The 13,374-nt window shown below is 36.8% G+C and overlaps 1 pseudogene; it reads right to left on the bottom strand.

The window, feature by feature from the left end:
* Positions 1 to 10,619: 10,619 nt before the first annotated feature.
* LOC146943603 (uncharacterized) lies at positions 10,620 to 12,926 on the bottom strand (annotated as a pseudogene).
* Positions 12,927 to 13,374: the final 448 nt, after the last annotated feature.

The raw sequence follows: 13,374 nt of genomic DNA, 5'->3' as shown, positions 1-13,374 counted from the left end.
ATCACCTTCCATTCCATATGCCATGAACTCTTAGGTCAATAGCACATCAAAGCAACATAATCTCATAATGCAAGTGCTTTTGAGTAGAATTTTGGAATTGGGGTTAATGCTCTAAAGGAGGAGAGGATTACCCACCTCTTGAAAGTTGCTTATCGATACTCCTTAAGGTAAAAGCTTTATGGTTCATTAAATTTAGAGATGATATCTAACTTGGATGAGTAGTGAAACTAGTATAGATTGTAAAATTTTAGATTTTCATGAATCCCTTTCAACCCTAAGTCTAACAAATTTGGGGGTTTTTTGCCTAATTGATTTTTCTATTGGTAGTGTGATCTTAGATAGGTTTTAACAAGAGTTGAATTCATTGTATGATGTTCAGATGAGGTGAAAATTGCTTCGGTGGTCATTTCGGAAGACATTGCTAGGAATGGAGTTGACTCGTCATAGTAGTGAGTTGATGACCATCATTATCACTTATTTTAATTATTGTTATTATTGATATTTTGCTAATTTTATATGTTAAGTTATTATCAAAATGGGGAACACACCCTTTGAACATTTTTCTTGTCATTGATACTTATTTAAATACTATTATGGTTTCTATTTGGAATTATCTATGACTTATTGATCAAAGGATTTGAAATTGGTATTTGATCGTATAAACTACGGCATATGTTTTGAGATGTTGACAAAAATTGTTTTCGAGAAATATGTTTTGTCTTGAAATTTATTTCGATACTATTTATTATATATTCCATTTGGATTTGAGTTTTGCATTGACCTATGATTTATAAAGTAGCGGATTTAAAAATTGAAATTTGATTTCGTGTATCTTGGCACTAGTTTTCATACGTTGTAAAACATGGTTTGAAGTATGCGTGTTTGAAAGGATTTGATATTAATATGTACTCGATTTGGATTGGATTTGGATTGGAACTTATGATTATAAGTATTAAATTTTCAATTGAGTTTTGATGAACGTATATTGATATAAGTTTCGTTATGTTCCGAAATATGGTTTTAGACATGTGTTTTAAGAATGATGTTTTGAAAATTATGGTTATAATGACGACGACCTAGGTGCACCTAGTATGTAATTTCAATTAGGAGTTACCCCATTAGATGGAGCCGCCCCTATGGAAAGGCCACCATTAGGAGGAGAGGGCTATCAATGAGAGGTAAACTCCCTAATTGAAAATGTTTTACACTTTGTTTTGAGTCGAGAGAAAAGAGCTATCCGTTAGATGGAGCCGCCCCTATGGAAAGGCCACCATTAGGAGGAGAGGGCTATTAACGAGATGGAGCTAGTTCTCGATTCACCCATTTGATTATTTTCACGAAAGTTAGATTTTTATACTTTCTTTAAAGTTTGTTATTTTGGTATTATTAAATGGAATTTAATAATATATTCTATTTGGATTTGATTATTTCGATTCCTTTTTCATTATACGCGATTCATATATTTTCTCTAAAGTTGTGGATTTGGGTTCACTTTTCTACGACATTGAAATTTTGATATAGTCTTGTTTGCTTTGATAACTCACAAAGATTTTCAAGTTTTCATGGTGCACTTGATTGAAAGTTTATTACCTTTTTATACGGTTAGTAACTTTGTAAATTACAATTTGATATGAGAAAAGTAAATAATCGTGCCCTTGTGTGTTTCCCTTCTAGTTGGTGGTGGTTGTTGTCTCTCACTAAGTCCTTGTGACTTACTCCTTCATTTTCTATTTTTTTTCAGATTTCCAAGCAGCTAGGTAGAGAGCTGCTAGTAGACCAAGTTCAGCCGCGTCACTCGTTTTGGTAGGCTTCCTTGACGAATGTCTCTATTGTTTTGTGTGTATGTTGAGTCGAGTATCTGCAGCTATTTGGAGTTTAGAAATGTCTCATTTTGAGTTATACAAATATGTAAAATGTCACTTTGAAATTCTGGTTGATGATAATAGTTTATGAACAGGATTTACATCTTGGTAATATTGAAAGTACAGAGGTTACTCTGTCGAAATTTCAGTAAACATGAGTTTAAATTGAAAGTTAGCTTGAAAATTGTTTATTTAAATCTTTGGTCATCAGGCTTGCCGAACTATAAGGTATTAGTTCGTGCGCCGGTCACGATTATATTTTGGGTCGTGACAAAGCTACTCCTATGACTCTCTTCCAGAATCATCTTTTTTATCTCATCATTGTCTGGAATACAAATCCTACCTCGGAACCTCAACACACCTTGATCATCGACCTTAAAGTCACCATCTTCAGTTTGATTACTAGCAACCAACAAGTCCACAAACTTAACATCAACCTTCTGTGCATCTCTAATACTTTTCAAGAAATCGTTATCAATTTTCAGCATTCCTAACTTAACGCTCCGAGATGACATTTCACAAACTAAGCTCATATCTCTAAATTGTTCAAGCAATTCAAATTCCTTCACCATCATAGCAGACATGTGTAAACTCTTCCTACTTAAGGCATCCGCAACAACATTAGCTTTACCCGGATGGTAATTCAAACCAAAATCATAATCCTTCAACAATTCGAGCCACCGTCGCTGTCTCATATTCAATTCCTTCTGATCAAACAAATATTTCAAGCTCTTGTGATCACTAAACACCTCAAATCTCGAACCATACAAGTAATGTCTCCAAATCTTAAGTACAAATACAACTGCAGCTAATTTAAGGTCATGAGTAGGGTAGTTTCGTTCATGAATCCTCAACTGTCTTGATGCATACGCAACCACCTTACCATCTTGCATAAGTACACCTCCTAAGCCCAACTTGGACGCATCACAATACACTCCAAAAGGTTCATCAGGTTTCGGCAAGATCAAAACCGGAGCCGTCGTCAAACGCTTCTTCAACTCATTAAAACTGTTCTCGCAATGGACGTCCCACACAAAGGTTTTACCTTTACACGTCAACTGCGTTAACGGGAGTGCTAACTTAGAAAATCCTTCAATAAATCTTCGATAGTAACCTGCTAAACCCAAAAAGCTTCTAATCTCTGTAACTTACTTTGGAGTCTCCCATTGTGATACTGCTTCAACTTTAGATGGACCGACTACAATACCACTACCAGAAATAACATGGCCAAGAAAACTTACTTCCTTCAACCAGAACTCGCACTTAGACAATTTAGCATACAACTTCTTTTCTTTCAGCACTTGCAAAACAATCTTCAAATGCTCAGCATGTTCTTCCTCTGTCTTAGAATAAATCAGAATACCGTCAATGAACACAACCACAAAGCGATCCAAAAATGCATGAAAAATGCGATTCATATACTCCATAAATACACCAGGCGCATTGCTAACACCAAAAGGCATCACCTTATATTCATAATGTCCATATCACGTCCTAAAAGCCGTTTTCTGCATATCTTCATCTTTTACTTTAATCTGGTGATAACCCGACCTCAAATCAATTTTGCTGAACACACGTGCACCCACTAACTGATCCATCAAATCATCAATTCTAGGAAGTGGATACCTGTTCTTTATTGTTACTTTATTCAGCTGTCGATAATCAATACACAACCTCATACTTCCATCTTTCTTCTTAACCAACAATACCGGCACTCCCCAGGGTGAAACACTCGGTCTTATGAACTTCTTATCTAGCAAATCTTCTAACTGTTTCTTCAACTCAGCCAACTCAGAAGCTGACATACGGTAAGGTGTCATAGACACAGGCTTCGTTCCCGGAACAAGATCAATAGAAAATTCAACTTCTCTCTCCGGTGGTACATCAGGAATTTCATCAGGAAAAAATTCACGAAAATCACACACCACTTGTAACTTATCAATCACTGCTTGATTCTTCAAAGATAAGGATGCCATCAAAGAAAACATTAAGATTCCATCGTGTTCTAACTGCTTCAGCTGCTTAGTAGTCAAAAACTCCGCTCCACTTTCTTCCTTGACATAAGAAAAATACACCGACTTACTAAAACAATTAATATAGACATGGTTGTACTCCAACCAGTCCATACAAAGGGTTACACAACAAACAACAACAAACATGACAACTCAAATACAGTACAAAACTGTAATACGACACAATACGACTCTACTACTTGGCCGGATGGACCGACCTGCTCTGATACCAATTGTAACACCCCGTTTTCCCAACATAAAAATTTCATATAAATCAGAGTATTTATTTCATAAACGGAATGTCACATATTCTTAAAAATCATAAAATAGATAATAATAATTATCCTTCAAGTTCATTCATCATAAAATCTGAAACTACACAGCGGAAAATAGTTCAACATAATAAAAGTCTTGGCACACAGGCCTTATCAGAAATCTCATAAGTCTTAGTTAATGTTTATTCATAAAAGTTCATGAAAGCAAGCCTCATCCCGTTACATATCAGAGCACCTAGACACAAAGTGAGGAGTCCACTCATGAACGCCTCTAGTCTTTATTACCTGCACATTACCCACGGTCGAGGCAACATATACGCAGAAGGGGTGAGATTTCACAGTCAATAAATTAAACATATAATTCATCATTTACATATAAAACATTTATCATTTAGCATTATATCAAATCATATTCAATTATCATTATCAAATATCATCATTAGTTCGTAAACAATTATCATCTCTAATTCATAAGCAAAAATCATCATTAAATCATAATCAAGTATCATCATATATTTTACAACTTAAGACATCATAAACATCAGCATTAATAATCATTTAGTATCATAATATTATCATCATCAATCATAAACAGACATCATCATCAAAATATCATCATCAAATCATAATCAAACATCATCATCAGGGCATCATGAACATCAACAACAATTATCATTTATCACCTAATAATCATCATAAGACATCATGTTCAACTTAACACTTGACTCAACAGCACGACCCAACTTGACAATACAACTCTTATCAACTTAACAACTTAACATCAACGACAAATGAAACGACAACAACTTCAACATCAACGACAAATGCAACGACAACAACTTCAACTTAACATCGTACATATGCATGTGGTACCAGCCAACAACATAAATGAGCGTAATTAGGCTCTTCAACGTGTGAGCACAAAGGCTGCCGGGCCTAAAGCCCCCAACTTTAATGAGCACAAAGGCTGCCGGGCCTAAAGCCCCCAACTTTAATGAGCACAAAGGGTGTCGGGCCTAAAGCCCCCAACTTTGATGAGCACAAAGGCTGCCGGGCCTAAAGCCCCCAACTTTAATGAGCCTGCAAATGGACTCAACCTTCCAACAACTTAGACAACATCGTGAACAACTTATACAACTCATAATCATGGAAAACTTCTTAAATTCTGACAACATAGACCGACTCATGCAACTTCAAGACATTAACTGTCAACAGCAAAAAACAGCAGCAATATACAACATATAATAACACTAGAATGCATTAACATCATCTAAGGAATGGATTACATCAACATAATTATCATAAAGCATCATAATATCACTCATGCAACATCACTACTAATCTCAGTCACCTGAACAGACTTCTGGAGCTTCTGAAAGTATCCTAAACAACTCTCCTTCTTACTTCTAAGGTCAACTCATGACTACACGTACGAAAGGATCGTATCGGATCAATTTTGGGCAACTAACAACCTAACTCGCAGTGGCGAGTAACTTTACTCGCAATGGCGAGCAAAGCGTGCATTCTGGGGTTCCTAAATCCTTGCTCGCAATGGCGAGCTATTCTGCTCGCAATGGCGAGCTTACAGGTCACTCGCAGTTGCGAGTTGCATTGCTCGCAGTGGCGAGCTCTGGGTCCTGGCTCGCAGTTGCGAGTGTTCTTGCTCGCAGTTGCGAGCGATGAATGTCAGTACGGCCAGAAACCTAAAAATTACAACTTTTCACCTATCTTCATGATTCTTTCATCCAAATAGCATCTAATTATCATCTTAGGCAATATCTAAGGTCTGTACACTAATTTTGCATCAATCTAACATCTTTTCATGGTTTAATCATCAAATCGGTCATTTAACCCTAATCCCAATTCTCACAAACTCTCAACCTAATCATGTTAAATTCAATTCTCAGAACCATACACTTAATTATATTGAAAGCTAGTCTCACCCTTACCTGGTTATTGCAGAAAATCGACAGCCTCCTCTTGTTCTTCTCGCTTTCTGACTTTTTCTCCCTTTTCTCCGAAAACGTATGTTCTCTCCCAAAAAACTTTTCTCAACCTAACTCCTTATATTTATAACCTCACTTCTAATTTCTCTTTACACCTCTAAAAATGCTCTTTTCACATCACAGCCCAAATTCTAATATTTTTATTTTACTTTCATATCTTATTTTATTAAATAATAAAATAAGTCTCAACACCTCATAACATCTCTAAAAATCATAACATCGCATATATCACATAATTTCCAGATAAATCACATATCTCTCCTAAAATCACGTAAACCTCATAAATCACTTAAATTCATAAATCATATAAATATATATAAATATATTTCTAAATAATTAAATAATTTACGACGGGCGTTACACTAAGCAACTCTCATCTTAACTCTAGGATCATCTCATAACTACTCGTGCGAAAGGATCGCAAATAAAACTAATTTGGGCAACTACAACTTAACTCGCAATGGCGAGTGACTTTGCTCGCAATGGCGAGTGGTTGGTTTGCTCGCAATGGCGAGCGATGAGCTTCATAGCTCGCAATGGCGAGCGTTGTTGCTCGCAGTTGCGAGCGATGATTGTCAGTACGGCCAGAATCCTAAAAATCTCAACTTTTCATCTACTCTCATGTTTCTAACCATCAAACTACTTCTAATAACATTCCTATGGGATATCTAATGTCTGTTCATGATTCTCTCATCAATTCTACAGTTCTTCATCATCTAATCATCAAAATCGCTCATAAACCCTAATCCTCTTAATCTCACAAACTCTCCCCAACTTGTTAGATGTAATCTAATGATTTACCAACTTAATATTAATGCAAGATAGTCTCACCCTCACCTTAGATTAATTCCTGAATCAGCAGCAGCGTTCTTCTTTCCTAAGGTCTTCTCCTCTTCTCTTGACTTTTCTCTTCTCTTCTCTTCTTGTTCTCCTCTTTTCCAAAAAGTGGTTTTAGGTAAACTCTTTCTAACCTAAGCTTCTCTATTTATAATACTAAAATATTCTTCACAAATCTATTTAGGCCCAACAACTTATTCTTCTTTCTATTCTAACCTCCAATTCTACTTACACTAATAATTCTCATATTCTAATAAATAATAGAATAATGCCACATAATAAAATACTAACACCTCATATAAATAAAATAAATCACATAAATAAATTCTAACTTAATAAAAATAATTAAATAAAAGAAGGGCGTTACACCTTTTTAAGGGCTTCCAAATTCTATTCCACCCACCTACAAGATGAAAATACCGGGTATGTAAAAGTTCTGTCATAGCCAACCGATACCCAAAATTCGCAGGATATATACCATCACGTTCTCTCATCCACAAGATCTTTCATAACCGAATCGAACAATGGTTTTTTCCATAATAGATGTCACCACCTAATCTAGAGACAACGACCCTAGCTTAGTAACATCCCACACATGTCCTCCGAGAGTCATTGAATCACAAACAAACAAATTATGCACCCCTTGACTTTGTGGAGAAAAACCCAGCTGCCATAGCCACCTCGAACCCATGAATCATTCATCACGCTCACCCGTTGTCCACTTCCTATCATCCACCTACAACCATGTAAAAGAACTTGACCCGAATTCCAAATACTCACCCAATCAAAACTAGGATTGTAACCAAGTTTAGAATCCAAAAAAGAAGTACGAGGGAAATACCTTGCTTTGAAATTTCTTGTAACCAACGAGCCATGGTTAGATAGAAAATTCCATCCTTGTTTAGCTACCATGGCTAAGTTAAAGGATTTAAAGTTCCAAAACCCAATCCCACTAAACTCCTTGGGACATGCCACTCGTTCCACGCCATCCACTTAATCCCAAAATTATTATCTCCTCCTCCCCCACCAACATGAATTAATCATCTTTTCAATATCATCTATGACATAATTAGTTAGAATGTAAGTAATCATGATATAAGAAGGAATAGCTTGTTGCACAAATTTAATCATAACTTCCTTACTCACGTTATATAATGTACACCCGCACCAAGCATTGATTCGTTATCAAATACGATCCTTCTTAAAATAAAAATCGAGTTGTTACCCCGCTCAATCATAGAAGGAAAGCCTAGTTATTCCCCCATGCCCATGATGTGTCGTACACCAAGAATACGGGACAAGTCCTCTTGCACTGCCCAACTCATGTTGCGACTGAAGAACACTTCTTACTTTGATAAATACAGTGATACTGGGTCACCCTGACGAAGACATCCGCCTGAAATTATTGGTTCGACCTGTAAAAATTCATGAGCACCAAGTTTGTTACCGAACTCACACACATCACCGTCCACCGAACTCATTGAAACCCATTTTCACAAGTACGCCACGAAGGAACACCCAACCTACCCAATCATATGCATTTCTTATATAAATCTTGAGAGTCAATTCACCTCTCCACCCCTTAGCTTTCCCCTTCATGGCGTGGGTGATTTCTAGGTCTATCAAAACATTATCCAATATAGACCGCCCTTTAATGAAAGTTGATTGCTCATATGATACACACTTAACCAAACATCTTTTCAACCAATTGACCAGTAATTTTGAAACCATCTTATACAAGACACATAAGGATATAGTTCGTAAGTCCTTCTTATTATATGGATTATCACATTTAGGGATAAGACATATGTTTGTTTCGGTAAGGTTTGACGGGAATTTTAAAAGAAATTTAAGTGGATTGTTAAAAGACTAATGGATTATTTTCTTCCCCTTTTGCTCACATAATTCTTCCTTGTTAAGTAACCATTCCTTTTTCTCTGCAACCATCATCACTTCTTCAATCTGAAATGGATATAACTAATAAGAAATTTTTTTTTGTATACCAAAGAGGGGTTAGTGCAAACAACTATACAATAGCGAAAAATATGTACAAATTATATACAGATACTCAAAACAATACAAATTGTCGCGATGCTTAAAATATCTGAACGCCAGTCCCCGTCAACGGCGCCATTTTGATGTAGTATTTTTCTATCAACCAAAAATAAGTATTGTATACTGTCTCCACAGGGACTAGCGCGATAGTCAAACCATTCGACAATCAATATTGTTCTAAGTGTAGGGATTTAAAATGTTTGTTTGTGTAAACCTATATAAACTATTTGACATAAAATAAATAGAGAAGAGATATGGCCATTTCGCTTGGGGTCAGAGACACTCAACCAAGCGTAACAATTGCAATCTCTCGATCAAATAACGAATTCTAGCTTTTTAAACGATATTATCACAATCACTCGACGACATCACTCGTGTCCAAATGACGTCGTTATTTCTAAGGGGTTATTCAAAAGTCGATTTCCCAAACTATTAAACAATCACAAAGTCGATCGGATCGTTTAATCGACGATTTCCCAATCTATTAAACGACCCAAAAGCATTAAGTTCTAGATTAAAAGTGATTATCAAAGATTAACATCTATGTCTAGAGTGAAAACTTAGATAGATTGTTATTCTATTCCTATATCCAAAAGTATTTGTCAATATCATTTCAAATCTTAATAAAGCTTTAAATACAAGAATAACAACAATATTGAATAAATAAGCTAGAACCATATGTTAAAAGATCAAAAGTTTACATAATGGCTTGTTTGAATACCTCAAAACCCACAAGGGTAGATGTAGCTACATTACATATGTCTATGCAAGCATGGCAAAGGATGAAGGAAATATGAAGTTTCCATGTATAGATTCATGATGTCTCAACAAATCTTGGGTTGAATCTATTCTTAACTACATTTGCCTTGTGTTTCTCTCTAGAAATGTCATCTCTCTAAAAATGTGATGTTGCCTGGTAACCATGGCGTGATCCCCTTTTTTCCTCCAAAATATGAATTCTCCTCTACAAGAAAGCTCCTCCTAGTGTGTGGCTCCCTGTTGTTTTATATAACGTGAAGAAAATTGCTTTTTTGACAATGAATACTTCCTATTGACACATGTAAATGACGCTTTTACCCCCAGCGGCTGTTAACAACCGTTGGGGTATGCACCGGCTGTTAACAACCGCTGGCTTCCAGCGGCAGTTAACAACCGTTGGGGTATGCACCGTCCTTTTCATCATTCAACACATTTTTTCCACATTTTTTTCCACATTCAACCTATTTTCTTTCAACATTTTTCAACATTCAACCTATTTTTTTCGACATTCAACCTCTTTTTCCATCATTCAACCTCTTTTTCCATCATTCATTCAACATTTTTTTTCAACATTCAACCTATTTTTTCTACATTTTTCCCCTATAAAAACCCTCACATTCTCTCCTCCTTACTCTCATTTCCTATCATTCTCTCCTCTTTACTCTTTCTTCTACAAAATGATTGTTTGCCATCATTCGCCTTTCATTGAAATAAGCCTCTTTGAACTGGTTTTACCCCAGGATTTAGGGTTTAGGGTTTATGGTTTTTGGTTTTTTTCCTTTGTTTTAACTCAAGCGGTAGTTAAATGTATTATTAAACAACAAGAGTGCAAATGTGAGGAACAACACGAATTGCAGCATGAACCTTCTTGTAAAGCTCCTCAAGGCCATCTGCCTCGATTCCTTTCTTAATGTACTCACTAAAGTGAGTCTGGTATTTCTCAAGATCATCCTCAGTCAATGTACGACGAAGATGACTCCACCTATTAAGGAATAAATGTACAACGAAGATGACTCCACCTATTAAGGAATAAATGTACGACGAAGCAGACTGATGGTCTTCAACAACCATCTCTTCATTTCCAGTCTTTAAATTTTGATCTGGAACGGGGATCGAAGAAAGGGGTTCAGTGCTGAATTCTTCTGAAATATCTACCATGTTGATGGCAACCACATCAGCATACATTGAATCAGCCTTCTTTAGAGGATCTGTTTTGATTAGCATTGACTGTTTGGTTTTGTCTCCAAACTTCAGCCTTCCCTCATCGAGAGCTGTTTGCACAGAATCCCTGAAACGAGTACAACGAGATGAGTTATGACCTAAAAATCCATGAAATTTGCAAAAGCCTCGTTTCTTCCTTTATTCTAAAGGAGGAAGTTTCATATTTTTTGGCACCAAAATAATGCCATCTGCAACTAAGAGATCAAAAATCTCCCCACACTTAGAAACATCAAAAGTATATGTTTTGGACGGGTATTTATCATTTTTAGGCTCTTCAGGATTTTTCCCATTCGATGGCCTTAAAAGTTTGCAAGTATAAGGCGGTCCATCTTTGAGTTCTGCCAAATTTATATCATTTTCTTCAACAATGTCTGATCCCCAATCGAATACAGGGTCACTGTCTCCTGTATCTACATAGGCAATTTTTTCTTTCTTAGGAAATTTGTTCAACCGGGCTTTTTCAGCCTTGAGTCTTTCAACTTGTCGAACTCTGTCTGCTAACTGTGTCATATCCCTAAGGTATTGGGTGTCTAACTTCTTTCGAACAGAATAATCAAGGCCACCGGCGGCCATTTCGACCAACTCATGTTCTGGTACTGAAGTGAAACACCTGGCCTTAAGAAGGCGGAATCTATTCAAATAATCATCAATGGATTCATGCGTCCTTCGTCGAACGCTAGCCAACTCCTTCAAACTAATTTTAGATTGACCCATGTAGAATTGTTCATGGAAAACTTTTTCCAATTGATTCCAACTAAAAATAGAATGAGGAGGTAACGTTGTAAACCAAGTAAAGGCATTTTTTGTCAAAGAACTTGGGAAATATTTCAACCTTAAATTCTCATTATTTGCCATTTCACCTGCCTCCATAAGGCATCGAGCAATATGTTCGACTGTTGACTCATTGGTTTCCCCAGCAAACTTAGTAAATTTGGGAACCTTCCAATTTCTTGGCAAGTCAGTTTTAAAAACATATTCAGATAGTGCTGATACGAAATTTGACCTATGTAAACCCATATTAAAGCCATTTTGGGCTAACAAGGCCTCAACAACATCCGCTATGTTGTTATGCCCTTCATAATTGTTTCGACGGGCTTGCATGACCACTTGGTCTGCATCTTGATGCCTGTTCACCAATATTGGTTCCCTTTCAGGCTCTTTTGGAATTTGGGCATGCGCCCCTAGTGGTTGAAATTGATTTTCAGGCACCTGAGCATTTTGACTAACTGCTGGGGGTTCTATTGACCCACCATTTAAATTTCGATTAGACGGTGTTCTTCGTGCAGCAGGAGCACCGAAAAAATCAGCAATTCGCTCCATTTGAGCAGACAACGCTTGATAACTATTGTTCGTATCTCGAATTAAGGGATTAATCACTGCACCCATTTGTTGTGTTACTAAATTGGCCATATCATGGTTAGCCTCATCCATTTGTTGCCTTAATGCCATCATAGATACATTTGTTAAAGTTTGTTGGGGCGTTGCAATCGGAACGCTTACCCCAGGAGTAAACAATTGAGGCATTGGCACATTTAAACTTTCGGAGAACGAAGATGGGTTTGTATGCAGGCCTTGCATTAAGGAAGTTGTCATACCATACTGCATATTTCGACGGCTTGTGCCAAGATTGAAAAATGCTGGGACGGCCTGTGTAGTTTGGCCAGGGACAGTTGATCCCGTCGAAATGGCCTGAGACACTTGAGCAGGTGTTGTGACCGCTGGAATGGCCTGCGATGTTGGCATGGCCATTGTTGATTCAATGGTTTCTAATGCCGTCATTATGGTACTATTTGGAATCGCTTGCATACCACCAGATGATGAAGAAGGGTTGGTTGTGGATCCTGATGAACCAGCGGCGTTCGATGCCGCTGTACTTGGACTGGGAGGAGGACGTACCATTTCAGGAAGTTGTTACCTACTCCTTAAGAGCATACACAACACAAACCAACAATATAAATTCTACAGATTTCGTTATGAAATTATTTACAAAGGCACAAAAAGGTCCCACTAGGCGCGCCAATTTGTTTACGCTGATTTTTGGTAAACAATCGCTGGTTTAATCAGAGTTACTTGCAAGATCAACCAGTAAATCTTAGGAGCATATTTGTGCTTTTGTTATTTCGGGGAAATCGTAATGTTCTTGAATGTTAAATAAAACAAAGAAAATAAAAGCAATCGAAATCAACCCAGTTGACTTCAATCGAAACTTGTTAAATAAAAACAAAGAAATTGTTCAAAACGAACAAGTAAAATGCAAAGACATTTAAGAAAAAGAACTTAAATTGCATTGATCGAAAGTAAATTGGTACACAGATTTATACATTGCAACTTGTGACTCATTTCTCGC

The sequence above is a fragment of the Medicago sativa genome, chromosome 2 (assembly GCF_051527215.1).
Source record: "Medicago sativa cultivar Bolivia chromosome 2, Bolivia_mono, whole genome shotgun sequence".
Classification (NCBI taxonomy): Eukaryota; Viridiplantae; Streptophyta; class Magnoliopsida; order Fabales; family Fabaceae; genus Medicago; species Medicago sativa.
Note: the sequence above shows the minus strand (reverse complement) of the source record. Positions and strands in the feature narration are given on the sequence as shown.